Source organism: Leucoraja erinacea, chromosome 28 (genome assembly GCF_028641065.1).
Source record: "Leucoraja erinacea ecotype New England chromosome 28, Leri_hhj_1, whole genome shotgun sequence".
NCBI lineage: Eukaryota > Metazoa > Chordata > Chondrichthyes > Rajiformes > Rajidae > Leucoraja > Leucoraja erinaceus.
In genome coordinates this window covers 2943885-2955047 of record NC_073404.1, presented here as the reverse complement: position 1 = coordinate 2955047, position 11163 = coordinate 2943885, and positions in this window count along the sequence as shown.

The window sequence follows — 11163 nt, the reverse complement described above, 5'->3', positions numbered from 1 at the left end:
ACTCCAGCCAGCCATGCAGTGACGTTTCACAAGGCCAAATTTAGAGTGAGTGATGCCACAGCCTTTGTCTGCTGCTAACTGCTTTGAGATTTTCCAAATTCATTTGCACTAAAAATATTTGCAATCAGGATAAAAAGAGAATTTCCAATCTAGATAGGATTGAAGTAACCTAATGTGTGAAAAACTAATAATCCACTTGCAATTTATTCATTCATAAAAACAAGATGACTAATTTTTTAAATAATGCTTTAATAGATATCACATCGGCATTTATTTAATGTTCATGTGCTAGGTGCAGAATTAGGCTATTCGGCCCATCAAGTCTTGGCTGATCTACCTGATCAATCAGATAGATGGATACCAGATATCTTGGCTGATCTATCTCTCCCTCTCACTCCCATTCTCCTGCCTTCTCCCCTAAACCCCTGACACCCATATTAATCAAGAATCTGTCAATCTCCGCCATAAAAATATCTATCGACTAATAGCCCTGTCCCACAGTACGAGTTAATTCCAAGAGCTCTCCCGAGTTAAAAAAAATCAAATTCATGGTAAGCACGGAGAATGAACGTAGCGGGTACGTCGGAGCTCGGGGACGTCTCTTAGCGCTAACGGCAGATACTCGGGAAGACTCACTAACGGCAGGTAAGCACGGGAAGACTCGTGAAGATTTTTCAACATGAGGAGAGCCATTACCGTAAATCTCTGAGTTCGAATCAGGGCAAACTCGGGAGAGTTCTTGGAATGAACAGGTACCGTGGGACAGGGCTTTTAGCCTCCAGTCTTCCGTGGTAATGAATTCAACAGATTCAGATTCACCGCCCTCTGACTAAATAAATTCTTCCTCATCTCCTTTCTAAAGGTACGCCCTTTTATTCTGAGGTGATGGCCTCTGGTCCTAGACTCTCCCACTAGTGGAAACATCCTCTCCACATTCACTTTATCCGGGCCTTCCATTATTCGATGTTACAATCAGTTCCCCCACCCCCCCATCCTTCTAAATTCCAGCGAGTACAGACCCAGTGCTCATTTTACTTCGGAGTCACGTGAGTGACTACGTGAAGAGCCCGCTCAGCACGCATGCGCGGCATTTACGTTCAGCAGTGCAACAGCGGCCGCATCGGGAGTCAGGCGCTCCCGCTACAGGTGAAAGAATGGACCATCAGGTAAGCTCTGAGGTTGGGGTTTCTTTCACAGGGAGCATTCTGCTTTTAGGCAGAGAAGAAAGGCTCTTGAACAAACCTGTCCCCCGCTCGACTCCACGGAGGAGCGTTCCATCTGGGGGGGGGCAGCAACAAGGCGGTAGGACGGTTTACCGGGCGCTCCGCCATCCCCGACACCGTGCCGAGCCCAGTCCCGCTAGCGTCTGAGCAGTGGGCTGGAAGTAAAGCCACGGAAGAGGCGTCCAGCCGGTGGCTTCCGACTTGTCGGACGGGGACGTCTCTCCACCCGCACGGGGGAAGAGACAGCCGCCTGAGCCGCTGGAGCAGCTCCTGGAGCAGGTGCTCCAACAAGACGCGCTTCGTGAGGGGCGCTCTCGCAGGGGGAGTTCAGGCACTCCCTCCACAGTGTCTTGTGCACTGTCCATTGCTTCCTCCTTACCCGAGGGTAGCTTTGGTGACCAGGACTGGGCTGGTCAAGAACAGGGGACGATGGCTGAAGATCTCGGGAGTATGCAAGGGGTGCAGGAACAGGAAGAGCTGCTAGGTGTGGTGGACGCTACGTGGCAGCCCCACATGCAGGAGGCCGTTAAAAGCCTGACGTCAGCCATCACATCGTCTGCTCGTTCCGTGGACCAATATCGAGATGACCACAACCTTCATAAACAAATCATAAGACCTGCCATAAAAACCAAAATTTGCGGGGTTGTGCATACCCCAGCCACTGAGCCAGACCCACTGCTCTTTGGCAAAAACCTCACAAAGCATATGAAGGATATGGAAGAGGCCTTAAAAATCTTTCGGTCTCATGAGGGCAGGCCCGGGACGAGCAAACCAAAAACAATAATTCCTAAGCAGCAGCACCCCATCGCGTCCATCAGTCGACGTCTACCATATGGGACTGGTGAAAGCTCACCCATGCCATGAAAAAATCAAACTCCTGGGTTGCAGATTCTGCACAAACCACTTCTGGGACTGGGATTATCAGAACAAACCGTCGACACCATGTCAGCATCCCTCCGAACATCCACTAAAAAACAGCACTTGTCCAGCATCAAAAAATGGCAGAAGTACTGCTTGGATACAGGGACCACCTACTCAACCGCTACAGTTACCAACGTACTGGAATTCCTGGCGAACCTTCACCACGATGAAGGACTCAGCTACAGAGCCATCAACACAGCTAGAATTGCCCTGCCTGTCTATTTAAAACCAGCTCCAGGACAACAGGCCATGGGGTCCCACCCGCTGGTGGTCAAACTAACGAAGGGTATTTACAACTCTAACCCCCTAGACCAAGGTACACCGATGCATGGGATGTCAGTGTGGTCCTGACATACCTCAGTGGATGGCCACCAGCCAGATCCCTCAGCCTGGAACAATCTATGCTCAAAACACTCATGTTGATGGCACTTGTAGCTGCACAGAGGGTCCAGTCACTACACCTATTGCGACTGGACAGCACGCTCACAGCTCCAGACCAGATCTCTGTGGTTTCCAGGGAATTATCAAACAGGGCAGAGCAGGAACACCTAATCCAGTCGTGGAATTCCGGGTTTACCCGCCAGAACCGCGGTTATGTGCCATGACACACTTACTATCCTACATAGACACAACCAAAAATATTCGAGGGAGATGAAAAGCCTTGTGGGTCAGTCATAAAAAACCTTATGGTCGGGTGACGAGCCAAACCATTTCGAGATGGCTCAAGCAGGTGCTAAAAGCTGCTGGGATAAGCACTAACATGAACAAATCTCATTCCACCAGGGCAGCATCCACGTCGACGGCCAAAAGAATGGACGTGCCTATAGACCACATCCTGACTACAACAGGATGGTCGGGGGAAAGACCGTTCAGAAATTTTATAATAAGCCGTTGGCAAAACCTGCTTTATTTGCAGAAATGTTTTTGTTACAGACTGCAAATATTTAATTTAAGCCCAGGGGAGCAATTTAATTTCTTTGTTGGTATTGTTAAAAAATACCATTGTGTTTTTCTACAAACAGATTCATTGGTTGATTACGATAACACACTTCCTCCCTCAAGGACTTCAGCAGTGAGTGAAATAATAACTGTTACATGGTTTGAAATCACAGAGCTTTGAAGTCTTCACGTAGTCACTCATGTGACTCCGAAGTAAAATAGTAAGATTAAACGAGAACTTACCAGTTTGAAGTTTGATCTGTATTTTATGAGGAGTTACGATGAGGGATTACATGCCCTCCGCTCCCACCCTCAATAATATGGGTCAAACTGATAAACTGATGTCTCCTTTTCTTTACTATGTTTACTTCAATAACTGTGTCTATCTGTGATTCCACACCGCTGCTTTGAAGTATGCCGCGCATGCGTGCTGAGCGGGCTCTTCACGTAATCCCTCATCGTAACTCCTCATAAAATACAGATCAAACTTCAAACTGGTAAGTTCTTGTTTAATCTTACTATTATATGTTAACCCAATAAATCCTGGGATCATTCTTGTAAACCTCCTCTGAACCCACTGCAATACCAGCATATCCTTCCTCCAATATGGGGCCCAAAAATGCTCACAATACTCCAAATGCAATCTGACCAATGCCTTATAAAGCCTCAGCATTGCATCCCTGTTTTTGTATTCTAACCCTCTCAAAATGAATGCAAACACTGCATTTCCTTACTAACGATTCAACTTGCAAATTAACCTTTTGGGAATCCTGCACCAGCATTTCCTAGTCCCTTTGCACCACCGATTTCATGATTCTCTCCGCATTTAGACAATAGTCTCCGCCTTTATTCCTACTACCAAAATGCATGACTCCACACTTTGCTACACTATATTGCATCTGCCACTTCTCAGCCCACTCTCCCAACTTGTCCAAGTCCTTCTGCAGAGTCCCTGCTTTCTATACACTACCTGCCCCATCACCTATATTTGTATCATCTGGAAACTGGGCCAGAAAGCCTTCAATTCCTGATCCAAATCATTGATATACAACGTGATGAGTAGCGGCCCCAGCACTGACTCCTGCGGATCTCCGCTAGTCACTGGCAGCCAACCAGAAAAAACTTTCTTTATTGCCACTCCTCGCTTTCTGCCATTCAGCCAATCTGCTATCAATGCTAGTATCTACCCTCTGATACCATGGACTCGCATCTTCTATAGCTACCTCACATGTGGTGCCTTATCAAAGACCATCTGAAAATCCAGGCAAACCACATCCACTGTCTCTCCTTTGTCTATGCTGCTATTTGAGGAAGTAAATAGTACTGACTATTTCCACAGATTCACCGCCCTCTGACAAAATATATTCCTCCTCATCTCCTTTCTAAAGGTACACCCTTTTATTCTGAGGCGATGGCCTCTGGTCCTAGACTCTCCCACTAGTGAATGCAATGTTTGCATTTATTTCCAGAGGGTTAGTATACAAAAACAGGGATGCAATGCTGAGGCTTTATCTGGTCAGATTGCATTTGGAGTATTGTGAGCATTGTTGGGCCCTAGATCTGAGGAAGGATATGTTGGTATTGCAGTGGGTCCTGAGGAGGTTTATAAGAATGCTGCTATTTACTTCCTTAAATAATGCCAACAGGTATATCAGGCAAGGTTTGCCTTCCACAAATTCATAGGTAGACAAAAATGCTGGAGAAACTCAGCGGGTGAGGCAGCATCTATGGGGCGAAGGAATAGGTAACGTTTCGGGTCGAGACACCTTCTTCAGACCCGTTTTCACAACGCCTATTTTATTGTGTGCTTCTAAGTACTCATAAATATCATCCTTTATAATGGACTGTAAAATCTTACCAACCACTGAAGTCAGACTAACTGGCCTACAGTTTCCAATCTTCTTCTTTGTTCCCTTCTTGAACATCGGAGTAATATTTGCAATTTTCCGATCGTCTGGAACCACCTCTGACTCCAGTGATTCTTGAAAGATCACATGAATGCCTCCATAATCTCTAAAGCCACCTCTTTCAGAGTGCTGGGGTGTAATCCATCTGGTCCTGGTGACATCCACCTTCAGACCTTTCAGTTTCCCAAGCACCTTTTCCACCTTCTGACACCATGTTCCCGATGTTGGGGGAGCCTAGAGCCAGGGGCCACAGTTTAAGAATAAGGGGTAAGCCATTTAGAATGGAGACGGGGAAAAACATTTCTCACAGGGGGTTGTGAATCCCTGGAATTCTCCGCCTCAGAAGGCAGTGGAAGCCAATTCTCTGGATGCTTTCAAGAGAGAGTTACATAGAGCTCTTAAAAATAGCGGGGCCAGGGGATATGGCAAGAAGGCAGGAACGGGGTGCTGATTGTTGATGATCAGCCATGATCATATTGAATGGCGGTGCTGGCTCAAAGAGCGGAATGGCCTACTCCTGCACCTATTGTCTATTGTCTATTATCTATTGAATTTCTGGCACGCTGCTGGTGTCCACAATGATGACTGATGCAAAAAGATTAAATCAATCTGCCATTTCTATATTCTCTATTATCACTTCTCCAGCCCTTATTTCCAGGCCCTTCGCTTTGTAATTAGACACAATTTTTTTGTTCCATTCAAGTCTTCTACCAAAACAGCAATAGCATAATAATGAGGGGAAAACATGTTGTTATTTTTATTACAAACATCGAGCAGCATTAAAACATTAATTCAATGTACAGGTTTTGTTGACCCAATAAACCACATAAACTTTGCTTTAATGACCTAACATTGTAATCATTGAATGACTGCCTTGTTACATGTTACAGAGTTGGTAAACGATTTGTTATTGTGTCAGAAGGAACTGCTGATGCTGGTTTATACTAAAGATAGACAAAAACTGCTGGAGTAACTCAGCGGGACAGGCACAGCATCTTCGGAGAAAAAGAATGGGTGACGTTTCCGGTCGAGACCCTTCTTCAGAAGAATTGAACCATTGAAAAATATTTTGCAATTAAAATGTTATCTTGACACAACAAATAAGCAAACAATAATAAATCGCTGGAGAGGAGGAATGGGCGACGTTAGGGGTTACGACCCTTCTTCAGAGCTTCTTCAGAAGAAGGGTCTCGACCCAAAACGTCACCCATTCCTTCTCTCCAGAGATGCTGCCCGTCCCGCTGAGTTACTCCAACTACGTGATAGGGAAATGATTAGTGGAGGGTTGGACAGAAGCTAGAGATGAAAAGACAAAAAGTGTGTGATTATGGAAGGAGGCATGAATTGTGAAGAGAACAAACACCCCCCCCCCTCCCCCCCTCCCTCAACCTCTCGTCCCTATCTGGATACAAACCAAATTCTCCCAGTCCCCCCTCCACCTACATTCCTGCCTCTCCTTTCCTTCTCTGGGGTGGGAGATTGCAACCTTCACGCGGTCCACCCTGTTTTGGCAAATGCAATCAAGCCGACGCGCACAAACAAGATCAAATAAAACAAGGGAGGTAGGGATCAAATAGAACAAGTGCCCTGCAACTTTAGGCTGTGCACGCCACACGCAAGAAGAAGTTTCCTTCTCTCACACATAGTCTCTGCCAATCAGACCTTACCCCCCCCCCCCCCCCCCCACCACTATCTATCACATTGTTCACTTAATCGCTGTGTCAAAATAACATTTTAATTGCTTTTATTTTTAATTACTTTATTGCCACATGTATCGAGGTGCAGTGAAATTTATTTTTTGTACACAGTTCAGTACAAGTATCACTATATCTAAGCACTTTGATACATATTAGACAAGCATCTCAGATACAGTACAAGTGTGTAGCAGTAGTGCAACTTTATTTCAGTATTAGTTTACTTTTAGACATACAGCATAGACACAGGCCCTTCGGCCCACCAAGTTGGTGCCGACCCGCGATCCCCACACACTAACACTATCCTACACACACTAGGGATAATTTGCAATTTCACCAAAGCCAATTAACTGACAATTAATCTGTGGTTTGTGGCAGGAAACCAGAGCACCCGGAAAAACCCACGCGGTCATGAGGAGAATGTACAACCTCTGTACAAACAGCACCCCTAGTCAGGATCGAACCTGGGTCTCTGCCGCTGTAAGGCAGCAACTCTACCGCTGCGCCAATGTGCCAGACTTTTCATTCACAGAGCACTCTCGTTTACATATTCTGTTGTGCTGCCGCAAGTAAGAATGTCATTGTTTTGTCTGGGACACATGACAATAAAACACTCTTGACTCTTGACCCTGCATCAAGAGCTGTGGCGGACATCTTTAGCCTCTCTCTGCTACCGTCCGAGGTGCCTCACCTGCTTGAAAATTACATGACTTAGAAAGGAAATGAGGAGAATTTTATTTTGTCAGAGGGTGGTGAATCTGTGGAATTCCTTGCCACTGAAGGCTGTGGAGGCCAAGTCAGTGGATATTTTTAAGGCAGAGATAGAAAGATTTTTGATTAGTACGGGTGTCAGAGGTTATGGGGAGAAGGAAGGAGAATGGGGTTAGGAGGGAGAGATAGACCAGCACGATTGAATGGCGGAGTAGATTTGATGGGCCGAATAGCCTAAATCTACTCCTATCACTTATGACATCCATAATACTGGTGCCCAAGAAGAACAAAGTGACATGCCCCAATGACTACCCACCGGTAGCACTCATGTCTTTTGTGGTTTGGAAACAGCTCTGCCCAAAACAGCATGAAATTGCAGGGAGTTGTAGATGTAGGCCAGATGTATACAGTCCAGCCTCCCCACCACTAACTCCATCTACACTGCACGCAGCCTCGTAGAAGCAGCAAATATAATCAGACTTGTCCCAACGCTGTCGTTCCTGCTTCTCCCTACTCCTGTTGGGCAGAAGGTACAGAAGCTTGAAAGTACACATCACCAGTCCTCCAAATAGGTTCCAAACTAGAATAGACACGGGCATTATTTCGCACTGTTATTGTCTATTTATTTTCCTTATATACACTGAACTTATTTTGTTGTTTATTATGGGTTTTACAGAGTACTATGTTTACATATCTGTTGAGCTGCTGCTCGGAAGAATTTCATTGTTCCGTTTTGGGACCTATGACAATAAAACACTCTTGACCCTGGCTTCACATTGCATGTTTCTTCCCTCCTTATCTGACAGCCTTTTGTCTTATTTTCATCTCTGGCCTATGTTTCTCCATCTGCCGATCAAATCCCCTCACCTGTATCCAACTATCACATGGCTGGCTTTGTCCCATCCTTACCTCTCTTCCAGCTTTCTCCCCCCAAATACAATCAGTCTGAAATATCGCCTACCCAGTCCAGAGCTGCTGCCCCACCCGCTGAGTTACTCCAGCACCTTGTAAAGAATAATAGGATTCAGCAGCATCGGAGTAGATTTACGAAAGGGCTAATGTTTGAGGACTTTGAGGATGTGATCAGTGGAATGGATAAAGGAGGACAGTTGATGTGGTTTATTTGGATTTTCAGGAAGCTTTTCATGAGGTTCCTCACAGGGAAATGGTCAACAAGATTAAAGCACATGCAACCAGGAGTAAGATGCTGACTTGGATTGAGAATTGGCGATTGGACAGAAAGCAAAGAGTGGGGATGAGTGGATCCTTCTCAGCTTGAAGGACTATGACCTGGGATGAGGTTTATCATTGTCGTGTGTAGCGAGTTACAGTGAACAGCTTTGTTTTGCAAGCTATTCCAACAGATTAGATAACACTATACATAAATAGAATCAGATCAAACTCAAGTACAACAGACAGATCAAAGGGGTACACGCAGAGTGTGCAATATAGTTCTCAGCATTGTAGCATATCTGTTCCATAGACCACAATGGGGTAGAGTTGAATTGGACAGCACCCAAGCTTATAAAAGGACCATTCAGAAGCCTGATGACAGAGGGGGAGAAGCTCTTCCTGAGTCTGGTGGTGCGCGCTTTCAAGTTTATTGTTGGTTCATAAAGAGCAGAATTAAGCCATTCGGCCCATCAAGTTTACTCCGCCATTCAATCATGGCTGATCTATCTTTCCATTTCAACCCCATTCTCCTGCCTTGCCCCCATAACCTCTGACACCCTGGCTCAGACCCAGCTGGTAATATTTGGCAGAGACTTTCATATGGTCACATTTTTGTTTTATGAGTATACAAAGTGGGTGGCATTGTGAGTAGGGAGAAGCATGTAAATGACATCAGGGGAGCTGGACAAGGTAGTCGAATGGGCGAGAACATTGCAGATCATAGACAACAAATAAAGTTTTTCATTGTACCTTGGTACACGTGACAATAAATGAAATTAACCAACCAGCACATCTTTGGAATGTGAGAGGAAACTTGAGAAACCACTTAAGATGAACGTGCAAATTCCTCAGGACAGCACCTGAGATTCACATCAATTCCAGGATCCTAGGTCCGTGAAGAAGCAACATGAACTGCTATATCATTGTGCCACTGTGGAACTGACCCTGGAACTCTTTCAGTTGGCACTGTTACCACTTGTGTCATCCAATCTCCTGATCTCCACACTTTCCATAACACTCCTTTTGTTCTCCCCTACCTCCTCTGCCAGCAGACTGAGGACAACTTTGGCACTCCACTTCCTCATAGTCATACAGCATAGAAACCGGCCCAAGCTGACCAACATGCCCCACCTATACTAGTCCCACCTGCCTGCATTTGGCCCAAATCCCTCTAAACCTAACCTATCCATGTACCTGTCCAAACGTTTCTTAGACATTGTGACAGTACCTGCCTCAACTACCTCCCCCAGCAGCTTATTCCAAACACCTACCACCCTTTGTGTAAAAATGTTGCCCCTCGGGTTCCTATTAAATACTCCCCACCTCACCTTGGTTGAGACCTCGCTTGTTGCAAACACATCGAACAACCGCCACCCTTTTCCTCCAGATGCTGCCTGACCCACTGAGTTACTCCAGCAACTGGTGTTAGCAATGCGATTAGATAATTTGTCTCTGCAAAGCTGATCGCCACATATGAAACGCTACTGCATTTGCAAATATTGCTGCCCCCACATTAAACCTGGATCTTGTTCTGCAATCAACTCCCAGCCGATTTGTCAGCCTAAGCCAAGTTAATATAACGCAGTGGCGCAGCTGCCTTGCAGCGCCAGAGACCCAGGTTCAATCCTGACAGTGGGTGTTGTCCCACCTGGTCCCACCGGGGAAATCCCACCTGGTCACGGGAAGAACAGAGTTTGCATGTTCTTCCCGTGACCAGGTGGGATTTCCCCTGGATCTTCGGTTTCCTCCCAGTCCTAAGACGTACAGGTTTGTAGGTTAATTAGCTTGGTATAAGTGTAAATTGTCCCTCGTGTGTGTGTGTGTGTGTGGGGGGGATAGTGTTAGTGTGTGGGGATCGCTGCTGGGTGCACTCTCTATGGGCCGAAGGGCCTGTTTAGGCACGGTATCTAAACTAAACACACGCATTTTGTTTTTTTTGGAACGAGTAAATTGCTTCTTCTTAAGTTCATAAATTCTAGGAGCAGAATAAGGCCATTTGGCCCATCAAGTCTGCTCCGCCATTCAATTGTGGTTGATCTACCTCTGCCTCTCAATCCCATTCTCCCCATAACCCCTGACACCCTTACTAAGTGTATGGGAAGGAACTGCAGGCGCTGATTTAAACCGAAGGTAGGCACAAAAAGCTGGAGTAACTCAGTCTGAAGAAGGATCTCGACTCGAAACGTCAGCCATTCATTTTCTCCAGTGATGCTGCCTTACAGAGGCTGAGTTACTCCAGCATTTTGTGTCCGTCTACCCGCACTAAGTGGGCATTCGATCCAATTTGAGATTCCAGCTGCCAAGACAGATGTGTACAGCAATTCGCTCTTCCCCCGCACAATTAAAGCATGGAATAATCTTCACCCTACCATAGTTACCCAACCAGATGCAACTAAATTTAAGGCAGCTCTTTCTTCCTAAAAACCCTTTCTGCCTTAAGTCCTGCCCCCTCCACAACCTCCAGTTTAAATTCCATTTGAAATATTTTGGAGGAGCCAAGAACCAAGAGCCGCTCGCTTCGCTTCGCTTCGGCTCGGGGACTTCACTTGCCTGTTGCAAGTTCCCTGACTTGGTGAATTTGGTGAGCAAGTTTCC